Genomic DNA, 18,514 nt, shown 5'->3' with positions numbered 1-18,514 from the left:
AATAACAAATAGCTCTTCAATCTCGATTTTTATGTCATTACTAAATCTATTTTATGCTAACATGAATCTAAACAAAGCTTATCGCATGTAGTTTTCTGTAAACTGAAAATATAAATTAATAAAAAAACGTTCTGACACAAGGAACATTACATTAGAACTCTTACACATTTAACATGCAGCACTAACTAGAAATTGTATAATCTGAGGCCAAATCTTTAACAATATTTGATCCATCAAGAAACGCCTGGAAAATGTACTGGGCTCCTGCCAAGCACCGCACACTAAATGCAAATAAGAAGACAACTCCTCCAGCTGGAGATGTAATCAATATAATGGAGACTACGTGGGCATGTTTACTATCGTGGTGTAAAAACTTTCCTGACCGCATGCACTTTTCTCCCTTTGCTGCATGGTTTTGTGATACCATTACGGACAGTAAGAGACCAGGGCCCACATCTCATATATTACCCGCTGTCCCCGTTTGTGCCGAAACGCACTTTTAAATGGACGCAGACTGGGACAGTGTGCCCTATTGCAGTAAGTACATTGTCCTCAGTACAGCCATAAACTCCAGCCTGCCATGGGGCATCGCATTAAGGAAAGGACCTGGTGTTGCAAGAGGCCAGTCAGCCCTCCCCTGTGTTTACAGTAACTGGGCCAACATTAGCATGAATGTGAAAAAAGTGCCTCTTGACCTGGTTAGCCCTCCACTTTTTGCCTGGAACATGATGCGGATTCGACTAAAGGTGCAAAGTGTCCCTGCCAGCCAGGTCCCCTGTGCAGGAGCTCCTTCGCTAAAACTGAACCACAGCTTAACTTCAGACCCCCCTGTAAGTCCCTAGTAAATGGCACCCTGGTACCTATAACACTGGGACTGACAAGGGTCCCCTGGAGCGCCTCACCAAGGCCATGCAAACTGCCACTGCAGCCTGCATGCCTTAGTGCACAGAAAAACAACAAAATCAACATGGCACACACCTGTGTGCTATACCAAGCAGCACTGCCTAAGGTATAGGTAAGTCGCCCCTTAAGCAGGCCTTCAAGCCCTAAGGCAGTGTGCACTATATCTCAGGTGTGGGAATGTCTGCATGAGCAGATATGCCCCTACAATATTTCAGTTTATTGTTAATATGTTAAGTGCCAGTGAAGCCATAGAGAGTACATGGGTTGGAAACTCAACAACTTGAGTCCCCAGCACCATGTTGGCTTCACTAAACCCAGGAGTGTTAAGTACCAAACAACTCCTCTCAATAAACCCCTTATGATGCCAGTGTGGAATTTAGTGAAACACATACTCAGAGGTCACCTCAGTGGTGCCCCCTCAAAACCTACCAACCCTGGTGTGGTCTCGGACTGGCTTTAGGCATCCTGCCACCACCAGACATGTTTCTGAACCCCTGGTCGAGAGCCCCTACTGAGGCCAGAAAGCCCATCCTGGGCAGAGGTGTCACACCTCCTTCCCTAGGATGAGCACAGTGCACAATGGGGGAAGGTTCAAAGGCCTTGCCACCTTCGTAAAGCGACCCGGCCTCTGCTGCTAACAGACGACTGCGGCCCCCAGGTCAAACCCCCACTTGTGGTGGGAGACCCGTCCGGAAAACTTAGTGGGAATGGGATGGGGCTGATGCCTGCCGGACTGAACCTAGTCACTTGCAGCCTCAACTCGAAGACTCCCTCGGACCACAACCTGCCAGGTAAGACTTTTCCGACACCTTAGGACACCCCTACACACGTAGCCCCCGGGCCTTGGGGAGCGCAACCAATGGTGTCCCTACGTTCCCTAGCATCTCGGGTAGCTGTGGGTATTCTTCGTACGGACTGAGGCTGCAGTCTTTCTTCAAAACTGCCCTCCCCCATTGGTTTGCATTGGGCGCCCAACGCTGTGTTGGCGCTCTGCACCCGGCCGCCACGTGAAGCTGATGGCTTAAGTTTGGTGCTGCCTTGTGGCCCCACACTGTGCGTACTTTAACCCCCAGACACTGGGTTACCAAACTTTGTTACTCACCTGTGAGCATCATCGCTTCGATTACTCACTTTCTCTGTTGGATAACATTGGCGCGAGATTCCAAATCTGAAACCTGCACCCAGCTGTCCCTGTATCCATGGAGATGCAGATCTCTCCCCCCCATTCCCGATGCATGAGCCTGAAATTACAGCCATGTGTTTGAAGCTTAAACAAAATGTCACGGCCACTGACACAATGGATTTTCCCTCCTCGAAGAAAAAAGTTGAAAAGCATGATGACCGAATAGAAGTCTCTAGCATCGCACCTCTGATGTCGAAGATGGGCAGTCAGAAGATCGCGAGAAACTGCTCTGCGTGGAGAAGGTGCTAGAGGTCAAATCTAACAAGAATGAAGACCTTGAGGCGTGATCAAGAAAGAACCACCATCATATCATGGGTATACCTGAATCCACAGCAATGGCCAAAATGGAGGACTGTGTGGATGAGATGCTGCGAACCGTATTCGGAGACACTCTCTCAGCTATGTGCTCAGTGGAGCGTGCACATCTCTTCCTTGGTCAGAGACCTACACCTGGATTGCCGGCCCGACCGATTATTGCCCGTTTATTAAATTACGGAGACCGAGACGTGGTCTTGCAACTGGCCATTACAATACTAGGGAAATCAACTCCCAATATATTCTGACTTCACGATGATGGTGCAGGGCGCTAGGCATGACTTTCTACATGTGAAAAGCGCACTTCATGCATGGATGTCAAATAATCTCTGCTGAGCCCTGCCAAGCTGCAAATTCACCATCAAGGGAAGGCCCACTACTTTACGGACTCTAAGTTGGTGGCAAAGTTTGGCAAAACCATCCCGGTTGCAAAAGTGGGAACCCCACCCACCTCCCCAGCACCAAACGCAGATCGACTCAGAGACAATAATTAACCCACTATCGCCTCACAAAGTGCTGTAACTGCACCAAGATCTAGGTTTGCATCCAGTGTGGAGTCAGCTACAGGGGTATTGTCGACACTCACCAAGACACTGGTGCTTATGGCGTCGCTCGCTCCCTGTCCTAGAGATGATCCTTACTACCCCCTCCGACCCAATTACTAGACTATACATGGCAATGCAGTACACTGTACCAATCCATGAACCCAGAGGCTGCACAGCATGGGAATGTGATCTGTATTCCACCTTGCCCAATGAGCAATGGAGATATTGCCGTGCTCCATTAAGTATGTTCTACCCCTAATTATAGAGGCACTTTGTTTACTTTAAGTGATTACATAGGCTTTATCGCACACACCCCGTTGCGTTACAAAAAATGAGGCTGCTTGAGGATGCCCTGTACATTGTGCCACCTTTGTGCATTTGTCCTGGGAATGCACTACTGCGCAGAGATTTTGCTGTGATGCTAGAGTATGTACTGGAGCACTAGAACAAATATTCCCCTCAAACACACTTTTGTGTTTTTGAGGAGAATGATTGGCATACACAGAGTAAGACCTTTACCCAAAACATTATTCACAGTAGAAATACAATGATTTGTATGCAATAGGATCAGAGCACCATGCTTATTACCCCAATGAGCAAAGTGGCATGGTGCACTGAATTAAGAAGGGGAGGGTGCATAGCCTGCCCTACAAGCATTAAAAGATCAAATGAACAATCTTCCCAAATTCACTAGAAATTTGTATCTAATCTGCCTCCAAATCTGAAAACCGCTGCATATACCTTAAACAGTCCAAAGAATAGCATTACACAGGTAGAAGCAGACTAATTAAACAGTAAAAAAGAGAAAACCTGCTCATCAGATGAACCGCCTCAGGCACGGTACATCTCTGCAATGTAAACATGGTGCACCCCATTTGCAGTATCCACTTTGGACACCCTGACTTATTCATTCGGCAGGCCCTACAGTAATATGCACAGACACAGAATTCCTGTTGGTTTTCCAGTACTTCTGCAGTCACCTCTGAACAGCTTGATGAAGTCATGTGTGGCCTTTTTTCATACCTATATGCTTGCTCCTTCAACTGTATGAAGCTTTTTCTAGGTCCAAACAGAGCAAAGTGTTTCTTATAGAAACCTGATGAGCTCCAACCTGGTTTTATACTTTCTATGTTTTCCAGAATTCTAGTGGCTGCCGTCTTTTAGGTATCAGGAGTAGCGGAAGGAAACAACCAATTTCTCTGCCTCACGACAAAGACTTGCCATGGACAAAAATAGGAAGTCAGAGAGGCTTTAGTATGCTGTACTTTAACCTCGCATAAATAGAAGCTAAGAGAAGAATAAAGACTTCCTGAAAAACACGGAACAGTGGCTCATTCCTGGGCAATTATCTGAAGTAGCAGAGAAATAAAGTAAATCAACCCTCTACTATGCAACTATTATGTGCGTCTCATTGTGCATTATCTTTGTCAATACTTGAATGACTTGCATCAATAAAGCAATTTTGTCCTCTCTTCAATGATAGACCCAATGTCCTTGGTCAACAACGGTTCCGTAGAATACCAGCACAAAAGCAACTCTCCGCCATCCCAAACCACATGAGAACTTACAAGAAGTCACAGAGACCATCAAACTGCGGGGTGCGCCCCCTGGGGGTAAATGGCTGTATTGCGAGGGGGGAGAGAAATGTCTGCAATTACATCAAGATAGCCTGGAAGACTGACTGGTGAGTTTCCAGGATGTCTTCATTTACATGCAGCGGCTGGAGTACAAATAAATAGTGAGTACTGTAATACCATGGGGGCTGAGGGAGTGTGAAGACGTGGCCAAAAGATCAAAATATTCTGCATTTTGTTATAGTTTACACCTTCAGGAAACTGCTTAGAAAATAACAAGCCAACACACAAAATGAAAAATAACTTCAAGTTAAACTATTCTATGGGAAATGTACTCATGTTATGAAACCTCAGTTGGGTAATATGACCACTGCAGATGTCCAAGTGTGACCTGCGTGTTACAGAATTAAATCCAGATTGGTGCAGTGAGGTATAGTGACTTGTTTATTTATAGTGCTAACAGGTCCAAGCATGTGACAGAAAGAACTGTGAATGTAATTCTTTTAATATTGTATTAGTATAAAATAGGCTGTCACAAAATGTAGTGTTTAAAACAAGTGCTTTAAAAATATACACTTTTATAATAAGTGATCAGGCTGTATCTAGAGTTAACATTCTGCTGGTACTACCCTAATATTACGTCTCAAAAAGAATAAATATTTGTCACCATGGAACTTCAACCGACCCCATGAATTAATGTCTATACTGGAGTCAAGGCATCCTTCATATATGGGGATTAACCAATTGCACACAAAGTCAAAAGAACTTTATTCGAATGTTCATAGTAACATCCATAAACGCGCATTTCAATAAAATACAATTAATGCATATAATTCATATATTACTAAAAATCTCATAGAGTAAAAGTTTATAGGCAGACTACACAATAAAAAACACTTTTAAATAGTTAAACTTAATAAAAGAAAAACTCGACAAAAACACAATTATCCCTCCATGCTTTTCCTGAATTTGATCGCAAGTTTTAAAAAACTACATACAAACAAAGTGCAATCACTACTTAGTAGTTGGAGATAATAAAGTGCTGGTCGAATTTGTGCAAATTTCAGCTGTTTGAGTATTGGTTTTAGGTATAATTTCCGTGGTACCAAATAAAAAGGGCAGATGAATAAAAAGTGTGCCAAATCTTGCGGAGACTTATCGTCGCAGCCGCAAGCTGGCAACACTTGGCCTCGATGGGCCCCCCTCGGTACTGCCAGTAGAAGATGAAATAAGTCTAGGCGGAACCTTGAGAGCAAAAAACGGTCATAGCCTGACAGGGGCCATGACAGGTACGGTTCCATGTGCACAGAGGTTTTTACAAGTACATGTTTCCGTACACTGTCTTTCTTTAGCTCTGCCTCCTCCCGGGCTAAGTACCCAAGAGAAATAAATGACTTCTTCACAGAGGTAACATCAGATTTTCTAGTAAATTCTGGGGTTACAAAAAGATCAGGTCGCCCTAGTTCAGTTAAACATTTTCTAATATATTTAAGCCAGGGGACTTTAGATCCGTTTTCCCAGGTTATTGCTTCCTTTAGAATTTGTTGGGTAAGAGGTATTTCAGTATTTACCCAGCAGTTTAGCCAACATAGTATAGGATTAACGGCTATACTGTCGCTTAGGTATGGCATACCCAGTTCTTCATGGACAGAGAAGTTACCAGTGCCCCTTGGTACCCTCAGAACACGTTTTAGGAAGTTATTTTCTGTAACTTCCAGACCTCTGGAAGGAGTAAACCCCCATAACTCACTGCCATAACACGCAATAGATATACTTTTTGCTTTGTACAATTGGAGCATTGCAGCCACTGGGGAATTTCCCATTTTTCTTGCAAAATCAAGTATGGCTGCATTAGCCCTTGTTACCTCTCCTATTTTCCTCTGTACAGCGGGTCCCCAATTTAACTGATGGTCCAAGAGGACACCCAGATAGGAGAATGTCTTCGTCACTGGAATTTTTCCCCCATTAACATTAAAGGTATTTGATTTTTTATACCCCAGGCCTACCTTCATGACATAGGACTTTGAGTTAATACTCAAGTCCCGTGAGTACATGAAGACGTGAAATGCTTTTAACAGGGTTTGTAGGCCTGCTGCAGTCCTGGAAATCAGGACCGGCAATCCTTTCCGGCCTACGTAGGGGTAGTCGACTCCCGTGTCTAAGAGGTACTGTTCTAAGTCATTGATGTACAGGTTGAAGAGGAATGGGGCTAGAATACACCCTTGGCGAACGCCCCGGTGTATTCCAAATTCCCTTGTTACTTCTAAATCTTGTGTATAGCTGACATTTGCTCGTGTGTCAGAATGCATGTCTGCTAAGAAATTAATCAAATTCTGCTCTATGCCCATTTTTGCCATGACATCCCATAATCTACCTCTGTCTACACAGTCGAAAGCAGACGATAGATCCATGAATGCCATGTGGATCGTACCTTCTCTGGCCATAGTATATTTCCCTATAATCATATACAGGTTCAGGCACTGGGTAATCGTTGAACGACCAGGCCTGAAGCCATATTGAATTGGGGAAATTATATTATTTTCATCTGCCCAAGTTTTTAATCTATTTAAAATTACGCCCCCTACCACTTTTGCTATAGAATGGATTAAAGATATTGGTCTGTAGCAAAGTGGGCTACTGCGATCTCCTTTTTTAAATACAGGTATTATGGTAGAAATCCCCCATGACGTTGGGCAGCCAGATGACAATTGCACACATTTACATTTCTTTCAGGTTTCATGCATACTTTTGAGAAGGCGTGTTTCTTCTTTAGCTCTTTGTCCCGCTCTCTGCTTCAAAGCACAGTAGCCCCTCCACCCTGTCCTATTATGAAAAGGGATGTGGTGCCCATTTTCTGTGCTAGAAGTAGGGCACAAGTCACCCTTTCTGGGCACAGAACAGGGCCCAGACAGGCTAGATGTAGGGCTTTGGGCATCCGGCCTGGAGTGATGAAATCTGGAAATGGGCAGAGTAGATAGTCTGCTTCGCAGAACTGCAAGTATCAATGGTTAGCAGCTGCAGACTTTCTGCTGTTTTACTATCCATTCTTGCACAAAGAGAATAGTGCATAGTTGCTGTGCCAGTGTTGCTTTGGGCCTCATAGCAATGACCCAAAGGACGGAAAAATTGCAGTAGAGGAGGCATCTTGATTTGGGCATCAGTGAGGTGAGAGGGAGAGAGATGGGAGGACGGAGGTGGTGTGAGATAGGAGCTCATGTTGTTAACGAAGGGCAAAAAAGACAGCCTGCTTTGCAAAGAAGGAGCTATCATTAATCAAGCAGGCGGAGTGGGGCTGGGGCCCTGGGTCTGAGGGGCCCACTGCATCATAATCATTAATATCTTACTTTAATAAAAAGGGAGTGTAGTGGCTCAATTTCGTTTCTAGGATTAGCGCAGAAATACCCTTACCGCTAAAAGAGAGAAACATACAGGAGCTATTTTTTGGGGGACAGGTGCAGATAGCCAGTTTCAAGACTGAAGTGATGGTCTGGCAAGGCGGGGAAGGGATGAAAGAGGTAAGAACCTGCTCCTCAAGGTCACAGCTTCCATTCGTGAAGCAGGTGCATTGGGGACCAGGAGAGCAAAGGGCTCACAGCACCCAGGGATAGGTATTAGTGTTTACGGTTCATTCAGTTTTTGTTAGATGCATTTAATTTCTCACATAGTGGGGATCATGAGCTACAGAAAAGCAATCCTGAAATGATCTCATATTCCCAGCCCCATGTGATCATCCATGAAGTTTCCACTTCCCCAATCTTAGCCATAAAGTTACGGGGGGGCGGACAAACGTAGAAACTTTTTTCTTAGGAGTGGGCGGCACTAAGGGCTGATGACATCGGTTTGAGTGCCGCATGGGACCAATATCGTTACTACTGCTGCCTTTTATCAAAAACAGAGCGACACTCCCATACACCATGTACAACACATCTAAAGCAATTAACATGAAAGGCCACACAAGCATAGTCAAAGAAGGATGACAACAGACATCTCTATCCAGGCAGCCACTAGGTAACTGTGACGCGGGGGACCCGGACTCGGGCCCCCCTGGCCTGCCTATTCATGTGTTGCCTATGTTGTTACAGCACACGGACTCGTGGAAATCAACGGACGTTGCCAGCTGTCTGCCGGTATTGGAAAGTGAGGGCCCCTGCACCTTTAAGTGGGCGGCAACGGAGCCTGGACCCGCCCACATCAGCTCTGTAAAACCCTGCCCAGAACCGAGACAGGTGTGTGATACACCTGGAGGAGTAGAGTGGAGACTGGAGTGCGAGGACGGAGTGGAGAGGCGTGGGAGCGAGGACGGAGAGGAGTGGTGGAGGATCAAGGACGTAGAGGAGCTGAGGACGAGCCAGGACGGAGAGGAGTGGAGGAAAACCGAGGACGGAGCGGGAGAAGGCAAAAACAACAGCCACAGGGGGAATAGACGAGACCAGGACGGACCGGGAGAGGAGAGCAGTGGAGTCATCCCCACGGAGACGCGAGACAGCAGCGACACGCCAGGAGGCCACCGAGAAGGCGCATCGCCCAGCCACGCTTCCCGGGAAGTGTGGCTCGGACAGGTACGATCTCGTTTCCTGGGCTGGGCGGGACGTAGTTTGGGCAAACCACCTTGACCCTTACGCGGCACTGTTATCTTTAATCCCCGACGTTCCCCTGCACCATCCCTCACGTATAACGGGGTAGATAACTTGCACGCGTGTCTCCTCACTACCCACCCCTCACCTCTGTTCGGCTAGAACAGCCGAGTAACCCTGGTTCTCTTTTGTTTTCTGCACTCTGGCAACCTTCCCCGGACTCTATGCGACCACGGCGGAAGCCAGGACTACGACTCCCAGCAGACACCGGGAAACTAGGAGGCGGAGCGGAGTACGGGAGGCCGCTGAAGAGGCTGCTAACCCTCTACCCTTCTACCGGGTCCCGGTTGCAAAGCGTAGACTGTATAAAACAATAAAACCTGCACTACCCACAACCCCTTTGTCAGTGGATTTGTTTGACTCCCCGGCTGACATCCCACAGTAACATATGGCTTTCCCAAGGCACTCCTGCGTCCAGAAGCATTCAAAAATTAACTGTGACCTGTACAGCCTTTTACAGCTTCATTCACATAAGTTCCCAATAAAATATATATATTTTTTTAAAATAATCGATGACTTGCCGACATCCACATTTGAATTACAGATGGCGTTGATACACACATGGTACTTTGTACACAACTGCAAAAGCAATTAATTTTTAACAATAAGAATACCGCGTGTAGGGATATTAAATTGAAAATAATTACAAATTTGTTGTTCAAAAACATCAAGATTCCCCAAACAGCACTACCTTTGCCACCTGTAGTGGCCAATAAAACAAGCATTGGAAATGCAATAGGTCTCGCAGCATTAGAGTTTGTGCTTTTAGAATTGTTTATGGTTTTTTTTTTTAAATCTTTAGCATTTTTGTTTCCTGTAGGCAATGCCACATAAATACAAAATGTGTCATTTACAATACCAATAGGTCAAACTTTCCTAATGCGAGACCTATTGCATTCACCCTCAACCCCTCACCCTCACACAGTGCAATAGGTCTCGGAGCATTTGAGTTAGAGCTTTTAGATTTGTTTATGGCTTTTTTTTCTTTGTAATTCTTTAGCATTGCCTACAGGAAACAAAAATGCTAAAGATTTAAAAAAAAAAACCATAAACAATTCTAAAAGCACAAACTCTAATGCTGCGAGACCTATTGCATTTCCCTGAGTGATGCTGTGGTGGTGCGATAGATAGAGTGAGGGCAATAGATAGATAGATAAATAGATAGAGTGAGGGTGATAGATAGAGAGATAGAGATAGATAGATAGATAGAAATATATAGATAGATATAGAGAGAGAGATAGATAACTAGAGTGAGGGCGATAGATAGAGTGAGGCAAATAGATCGATATATTGATAAATAGATACAGAGTGAGGGCGATAGAGTGTGGGCAATAGATAGAGTGAGTGCGATCGATAGAGTGAGTGCGACATATAGATAGAGTGAGGGCGACAGATTGATGTGTGTGGTGTGTGTGTGTGTGTGTGTGTGTGGTTGTGTGCGGTTGTGTGTGTGCGGTGTGCGGTTGTGTGTGTGGTTGGTTTTTTGTGTGGTTGTTTTTTTTGTGTGGTTGTGTGCGTGGTGTGGTTGTGTGTGTTTGTGTGGTTATGTGTGTGTGTGCGTGGTTGTATGTGTGTGCGTGGTTGTATGTATGTGTGTGTGCGGTAGGAGAAGGATACATGTGGAAGAGAGCAGCAGATCTGCACAGAAGAAAAGAACAGGGAGTTGGAGAAGGGGGCGGGGTGGAAGAGAGCAGCAGATCAGCCCCGGGAGAAAAGAACAGGGAGTTAAAGATGGATGCAGGGTGGAAGAGAGCAGCAGATCAGCACAGGACAAGAGAACAGGGAGTTAAATAAGGATGCGGGTGGAAGAGAACAGCAGATCGGCCCAGGAGAAGAGAACTGGGAGTTAAAGAAGGAGGCAGGTGGAAGAGAGCAGCAGATCAGCACAGGAGAAGAGAAAAGGGAGTTAAAGAAGGCGGTGGGGTGGAAGAGAGCAGCAGATCAGCACAGGAGAATAGAACAGGGAGTTAAAGAAGGAGGCGGGTGGAAGATAACAGCAGATCACCACAGGAGAAGAGAACAGGGATTTGAAAAAGGGGCGGGGTAAAAGAGAGCAGCAGATCAGCAGATCAGCACCGGAGAAAAGAACAGGGAGTTAAAGAAGGATGCAGGGTGAAAGAGAGCAGCAGATCAGCACAGGAGAAGAGAACAGGGAGTTAAAGAGGAGGTGGGATGGAAGAGAGCAGCAGATCAGCACTGAGTGGTATTTGGAGTGTATGTTGCATTGAGTGCAGTGTAATTATGTTGTAAATAATGATGTGGCACTGAGTGGTATTGTGTGGAGTGTATGTTGCATTGAGGAGAGTAATTATATGGTGTAGTTATGTGGCACTCAGTGGTATTATATGAAGTGTATTTATGTTGCATTGAGTAGAGTAAGTATGTGGCGTGTAATTATGTGGTACTGAGTGGTATTATGTGGAGTGTATTTATGTTGCATTGAGCGCAGTGTAATTATGTGGCTTGTAATTATGTGGCACTGAGTGGTATTTGGAGTGTAAGTTGCATGGAGTGCAGTGTAATTATGTTGCAAATAATGATGTGGCACTGCGGCAGAATGGGTAATGCTGTTACACAGCTGAGCCCATGTACAGAGCCTGGGGCACAATAAGGTGGAATGAGGCACCGTAAGGAACAGTGAGGTGGAGTGAGGCGGAATGAGGCAGAGTGGGGGATGCTGTTTCACAGCTGACCTGGGTCCCTGGTCTCTGGGATGTCAGTCTTGCCAGGACGATTGCTCCATATGGACTTGGTCAAAGATGCAACATACCAAAATGTCTCTGGTTGGATACATATAAAAACGTATTGTTGATAAAACGTTCTGCAATGACGAACAGCACAGTTTCCCTGTGTTTTATTTGGGGCATGGGAAGGAGACCGGAAATTGTGAGAAGTTTGCAAACCGTGTATGGACGCTTTTTTAACAAAATATAATATAGGAAAGTGAAAGGGCGATGTTTATTTTGACTCAGACCGCGGGCGAGGCTTCTCCAGTCACTGATGCAGTTAAAACTCGCAGAGCGGAGTGGTTGAACACGAGAAAGCTCCTCATTCTTTGGCGTCCCACCTCACACGCTGCAACCCAATCCCCGGGAAGAAAAACAACAAAAGTCTGGTTACTCGAGCCTTGGGTTCCCAAGTAGTGCAAAGCAGGCCTTCTAGCGCTTCAAAGTCTAGTCAACACTAGCCATACAATTATAAAAATAATAGCAAAATTAATAGCTTTGTCATTCACAATGCCAATAGCAAATGTGACACCTATAGTATTTGTAATGCAATATGTGTTGTATTTATGTGAGACTTGGATATATTGATATTACAAATAACAATGGCTTTTTTTAAAATAATAATAATAATACTTAAATAAAAGTTGTGTAGAGAGAGAGAGTGCGAGAGAGGTGTGTAGAGAGAGAGAGAGATAGTAAGAGTACGCGAGGTGTGTAGAGAGAGAAAGATATGCATATAGAGAGAGAGAGATGCATATAGAGAGAGAGAGGTGTGTAGAGAAAGAGAGAGAGAGGTGTGTGGAGAGAGAGTTAGAGAGAGCGATGTGTAGAGAGAGAGCTTGTGCTCTCCTGGCTCCTCGGGTCGGTTTAGTGTTAACACGTAATTGACAAACCCATCGTCAAGCAGGATGCCTCTGTCTATGTTGTTGCCCACTGGCGCCTGTTGTCTGTTTCAAGCAGAAGAGCTGGAGAAGGCGGATGCACATGCTGCTAAGGGAGAAGGGAGGGGGTACCCCCATAAGAATGGCTCTGTCTGCCTTGTCCCCAGTGGCGCCAGTTGTCGGTTCCAAAGTAACACTTGCTAATTAATAATTGTAGCAGAGAAAATGAAAAAAACGACACAGATGTGTACCAACAGAGTGTAGAACCGGTATTTCTGTAACAAAATGCACAACCACGCAAATGTTTTTCCCTTCAGTAAATACTTAATGTAATAAAAGCGCTTGTTTTTTGAAAATTACCTTGCACCTCGCAAACAGAATTCCTTAATGCACGCGCTCTATATATTGTGGAACAAGCATACTAAGCCCTGTTGAGTTTTCAAACCACATGTAATATAATTGGGCATGTATGAAAATGAACTGTGCTTCCCTTGTGTACTTGTACACAAATGTAAAGGAGTAGTGCGAAATAATTCCAGGCTGTATCCTGAAAAGCGATCTTTACAGGTTATAGGTTGAATCCCTTCAATCTTGTACGTTTGTTTCGGTACGTTTGTTTCGCTACCAAGTGAAATGTTGGTGGTTTGCATGTAAGAAGGGATAGATGTTATATTTGTCTCAAAATACGTAGCAAAATAATTAGATGTATTAATTTAGTGTAAACTTTTAAAGCTTGTAGAGATTTCCCTGCATTGGGTTCTTCATTATGCGCCGTTAGTTATTGTCACACCTCTCGGTTTTAGTAAAAAAAAAAAAAAATTTCATCCACCCCAGAGACTTAATTGCAATTAAATAAAACTTCTAAATTCACCGATGCACAGAGACATACAAACGCGCAAGCACAGATGAAAAAAAAACGTGCAAACACAGACCAGGCACACCTTTGGAAACCCATCCACTTGCAGCCGTATACACTGATGTATGCAACTACACATGCATGCAGCGACCAGCACATACAAACTTACACACGCACATAAATATACACACAAAAAAAGCATGCACAAACATATAGGGCATTAGCAATTTACACACACATAAACAAGCACACATATGCAGGCACTCCTACATACCTACACATATTCACACTCAAACACACATGCATGGAGGCATGCTCCCGCACATATACACGCACACGCTCTTGTCTGTGAAGCGACTTTAATGAAACATTTATTTTAATCCTTCAAAAAATGCAACATTTTAAAGTGCTAATACGGTGGCAGCATGTGGGAATGCCCTCTGTGTGGGAGTACACATACTAAACGTGGTTAGTGGGCATGTGAAGCGTACGCTGTGTGGGAGGCGGGTTCAAATAAAGGCATGGACACATGCTCCCGCACATATATACAAACACTCTTGTCTGTCATGCGACTTTAATTACAAATTTATTTTAGCCCTTTAATAAATGCAAACTTTTACATTGCTAAGACGGTGGCAGTGGGTGGGCATGTCCTCTGTGGGGGAGTACACAAAGTAAACGGGGCAGTGGGCGGGTGGAAGCGTCAGATGTGTGGGAGGTGGGTGCAACTAAAGGCACTGAGGCATGCTCACGCACATATACACTCACACGCTCTCGTCTAAAATGCGTCTTTAAATAAATGTTTATTTTAAGACTTTATAATTTTAAGACTTTAAAATATTTAAACTTTGACAGTGCTAAAACGGTGGCAGCGGGTGTAAATGGCCTCTGTCTGGATGGACGCAGGGGCAGTGGGCGGGTGGAAGCGTCCGCTGTGTGGGAGGCGGGTGCAAGTAAAGACAGGGCAGCTGGTGGAAATAAAACTGCTAAAATGAAATGGAAGAAGGGAGTAGGTGCATGCGAGATGGTAGCGTCCGCTGTGTGGGAGGCGGGTGCAAGTAAAGACAGGGGAGCTGGTGGAAATAAAACTGCTAAAAGGAAATGGAAGAAGGGAGTAGGTGCACGCGAGATGGAAGCGTCCGCGGTGTGGGAGGCGGGTGCGAGTAAAGACGAGAGCTGCTAAAAGGGAAACTGCTGAGAGGGATTGGGATAAAGGAGGGGGTACATGCGAAACAAGACGGAGGGAAGAGAGGGGAGGGGGGAGGAGAAATGCGAGGGGCCAGAGCGGGTAAAATAAACAAGACGGAGGGAAGAGAGGGGAGGGGGGAGGAGAAATGCGACACGGCGGGAAGGGGCAGGCAGGATGACTCAGGGGAGGGGGCGGAGCGGGGCAGAGCGGCATGTGGGTGTGAAGAAGCCGGGCCTTTGAAGTGAAGCTAAGCTTCACTTCAAAGGTGTCGGAGGAATGCGGGCGGCTGTGCACGCGCTTTTAAGCTCAATGCACATGCGCATTGAGCTTAAAAGTCACGGGCACTGCAAGGAATCGCCACGATTCCTTGCAAGTTAGATAAAGAGTCGATGAGCCCCTATAGTCTCGCTTGCTCGATGCGCATGCGCATCGACAGGCGAGACCTAAAAAACTTGATAAAACTGTTCAAAAAAGGTGGAGTGAGGCCAAGTCTCCCGAAAAATGTCATGATCTATAATTATAGACACTTTGCGAGAACATATCTGGTACTAGATGAATAACTGTTTGCAGTTTCACAACTAGTTCTCAAGTTCTTATAATATTATGGGCTGGATTCCGTAAAGCTATTTAAAGTTTGGCTTATCAATGAAATGAAACTCCCCACTCTATATAAACATCAACTGAGGAGGTATTCAACAGCTAAACCCTTTGGAAACTTCTCCGCCATTATGATGTGCCAAATAAACGTGTAAAAATCATCAGTAACTCTTACGGGAATGGCTTGCAAGTTAGTCCATGGAGGACAGCTCACTGAAGCCTTCAAAGTAAGAATAGAAGTCCACCAGGGTAGTTTGCTCTCCCCTGTTCGCTTCCTGCTTGTCATAGACTGGATAACGAAGACGTCCACAGCAATTAGAAGAAATGGGATCCTGTGGACGCAGCTTGATGATCTGAACTTTGCAGACGACCTGACCCTACTCTCCCATGCTCATCTGCAGATGTAATAGAAGACCAACAATGTGGCAGCCACATCAGCACAACTTGGCCTCCACATCCACAGGAGAAAAACCAAGATTCTAAAGACTTACGCTGCCAGCACAACTGCAGTCACTCTTGCAGGTGATGCACTGGAAGAGGTCGAGACCTTCACCTACCTGGGGAGACTCATAGAAAAGCAGGGCAGCACAGATGCTGATGTCAAGGCAAGAATCGGCAAAGTAAGGGCTGCCTTCATTCAGCAAAAGAAGATCTGTTGCTCAAAGGCCCTAATGCTGCAAACCAAGATCAGGCTTTTTAACAACAACATACAATCATTGGTCCTTCTGTGTGAAGCATTAACTTGGAGGACAACAGTGCCCACCACCATTAAAATCTAGACCATCATCACATCTGTCTGGTGAAAATCCTCCAAACCTGCCTTCACACACCATCAGCAACAACGACCTATGGCAGCAGACTTTCCAACTACTTGCTCATGAAAAGACAAAGGCTGATTTAAAGCTTCCAACACAAGCCTTTTAGGTCTGCAATGACACATGTTGCGCTTTGACTTTGCGGGACGCAACCCATAGGTTGAGAAGACTGCTAAACTTCAGGCAATATTGGATGGGAATATGTCTCTTTCAGATTTCTTTTCCTTTGGCTATATTGAGGTATCTTGGCTTCTACCTTTATTTTTTCAAACTTCTTTCACCGCTACACAGTGCCTAATTAGGGTTCCATTGAGATGTAGGATGACAGTTACCTGTATGATGTAAATATTTCATTTTAGTGACACTAACATTCTTCTTCTCTAACAACAAAAGGCTGAAATATCCCATGGCCAAGTCAAACACAAAACTTGATTTAAAAAAAAAAAAAAAAAAAAAAAAAAAAAAAAAAAAAACCACACACACACACACACACACACAACAGAGCCTACAATGTAAACCCACTCTAATTGTTGAAAATTCATTGCCATCGTGAACTAACACTTAGGGACAACAGACAACTGTAACCATAGCACCACATAATACTGTGAAACTATGTCACCTCTACACAAAACTACAAAAGCAAACCCACCAGGTCATAATGGACTATGCAAAAGTAAAAGTGAAACTAGATTTATGCTACCAAATAAACCACTGGCCGGAAACACTCTAGCCAGGAGCAACAAACAAATCAAAACATTCACACCACCCCTGCTCTAAGACACCACACTAGGTCCCTGTCCAGCATCAAACCACTTACCGCCAGGCAACGCTATCGACAGAGAAGCATATCAATAAACGAACATCATTTTAGCGAGAAACCTCCGGAAGCTAACAGCTTGCTACCGACATCTGCGGTGATCACAAGTACGGCCTGGTCAACTTCTGATGTTGGGAAATTCAAAAACCTTTACCACAAAATTCACGTCTTTGGGGGCGTTCCCTTAGTCGCCCATATTATTGTATAGGACGGAGGAAAGAGTAACAGACTGTTGAACCATTTCAAGAACAGAGGAGAAAACCTAATCTGCGCGAGGAAGGCATACATGGAAAGACTGTCCATACAACAGTGTCCATGTCCACTGTAATAATGGTACAAATCGTTAAATATACGAGTACGTACAATTTACAACAGAGAAGAACACACATGGGCATTTGATTTGACATGGGAAGGGAAAAGGGGACCTCGAAGGTATGAGGAACCCCCAAACGAGTACAATTCGGGAGGGTTGCCCCTGTGACGTAGAGGAAATACGTACCAAGTAAGATCAAGGGTCATCCATGGGTGTTGGAGCTTGATGACACAAATGGTGGCGAACGGCTGGTATATCAAGATGGGTAGTTAGGGCTCGGGGGGGCGAAGAGACCCCAAGCACTGTGTGCTACTATGGGCGGGGGTGGTCTAACCGGGGCCCTTAAGAAACAAGTGGCATCCATGTGAATGTGACGTCCTGAAGAAGTGGGGCAAACGAACATACGGTATCGAGAAGCAAAGCAGGTCTCGCTACTATGGAACGGCGTACCACCCAGAACCAATCCTGGGATCAACACGAGATAGAATGTTATGGGCAGAGATTATGGGATTCCCCTCTCACTGTACCTGAGATTTCCCTCCCTGACCTGGGTTACTCCTCCCTTCAACTACCTCGCGACGAGTACCCCTGCCTCAATTTCCTCTTGCCCCCTTCCTCCCGCCCCCTCTTACCAAGACTCTTCTCCGCTCGGCTTCCACAGCTGACTCTTCGTTCCGGCCACTGCTGACGTCACTGCCACGTACCCCACGCACAGCGTCATGCGCCGGCAAACTAAGCCTCGCCTCTTTCCTGCCGGTGTCGTAGGCACGGAATTGCGTACTTACGTCAGCTCGCCGCCCATCTGACGGTCAGCTGGTTACACATCGATACTAGATCCAACAAGGGAGGGGAAGAAGCTTGTTTCAAGCTCAAATAAAACACATAACAGATAACTTTCAGTACCGACCGTAAAACAGAGTTAGCCATGGCTGCGACGCTACGCTGACTGACTAGAAACCTTGACATTCACAGCATAATCGTAGAAGTTTGACAAAAGATAGACTGCATTTTTGATAAATGGATACTCGTTTATTATAGTCTAGATGTGTTTCACTCTGGACTCGATGCGTCATTACGAGGTAGTAAGTGTATTTTTTCGTAGTTTTTATACAAGGCGAACTTGACTTTTTTGCAGTTTTTTATACAATTTGAACTTGACCCGAAAG

At 45.2% G+C, this 18,514-nt stretch overlaps 1 protein-coding gene across 2 annotated transcripts in view; it reads right to left on the bottom strand.

The window, feature by feature from the left end:
- The window catches only part of STX5 (syntaxin 5), a 78,639-nt gene extending 60,508 nt beyond the window's left edge, over positions 1–18,131 (bottom strand). The window contains exon 1 of one of the 2 annotated variants that reach the window (XM_078660500.1): positions 17,981–18,131. The gene's annotated coding sequence lies outside the window, so the exon portion shown is untranslated. Of the gene's footprint in view, positions 1–17,534 lie in introns of both variants that reach the window. The other variant, XM_078660501.1, reaches the window with a different exon arrangement.
- Positions 18,132–18,514: the final 383 nt, after the last annotated feature.

The sequence above is a fragment of the Lissotriton helveticus genome, chromosome 9, assembly GCF_964261635.1.
Source record: "Lissotriton helveticus chromosome 9, aLisHel1.1, whole genome shotgun sequence".
In the NCBI taxonomy this organism is placed as follows: domain Eukaryota; kingdom Metazoa; phylum Chordata; class Amphibia; order Caudata; family Salamandridae; genus Lissotriton; species Lissotriton helveticus.
Note: the sequence above shows the minus strand (reverse complement) of the source record. Positions and strands in the feature narration are given on the sequence as shown.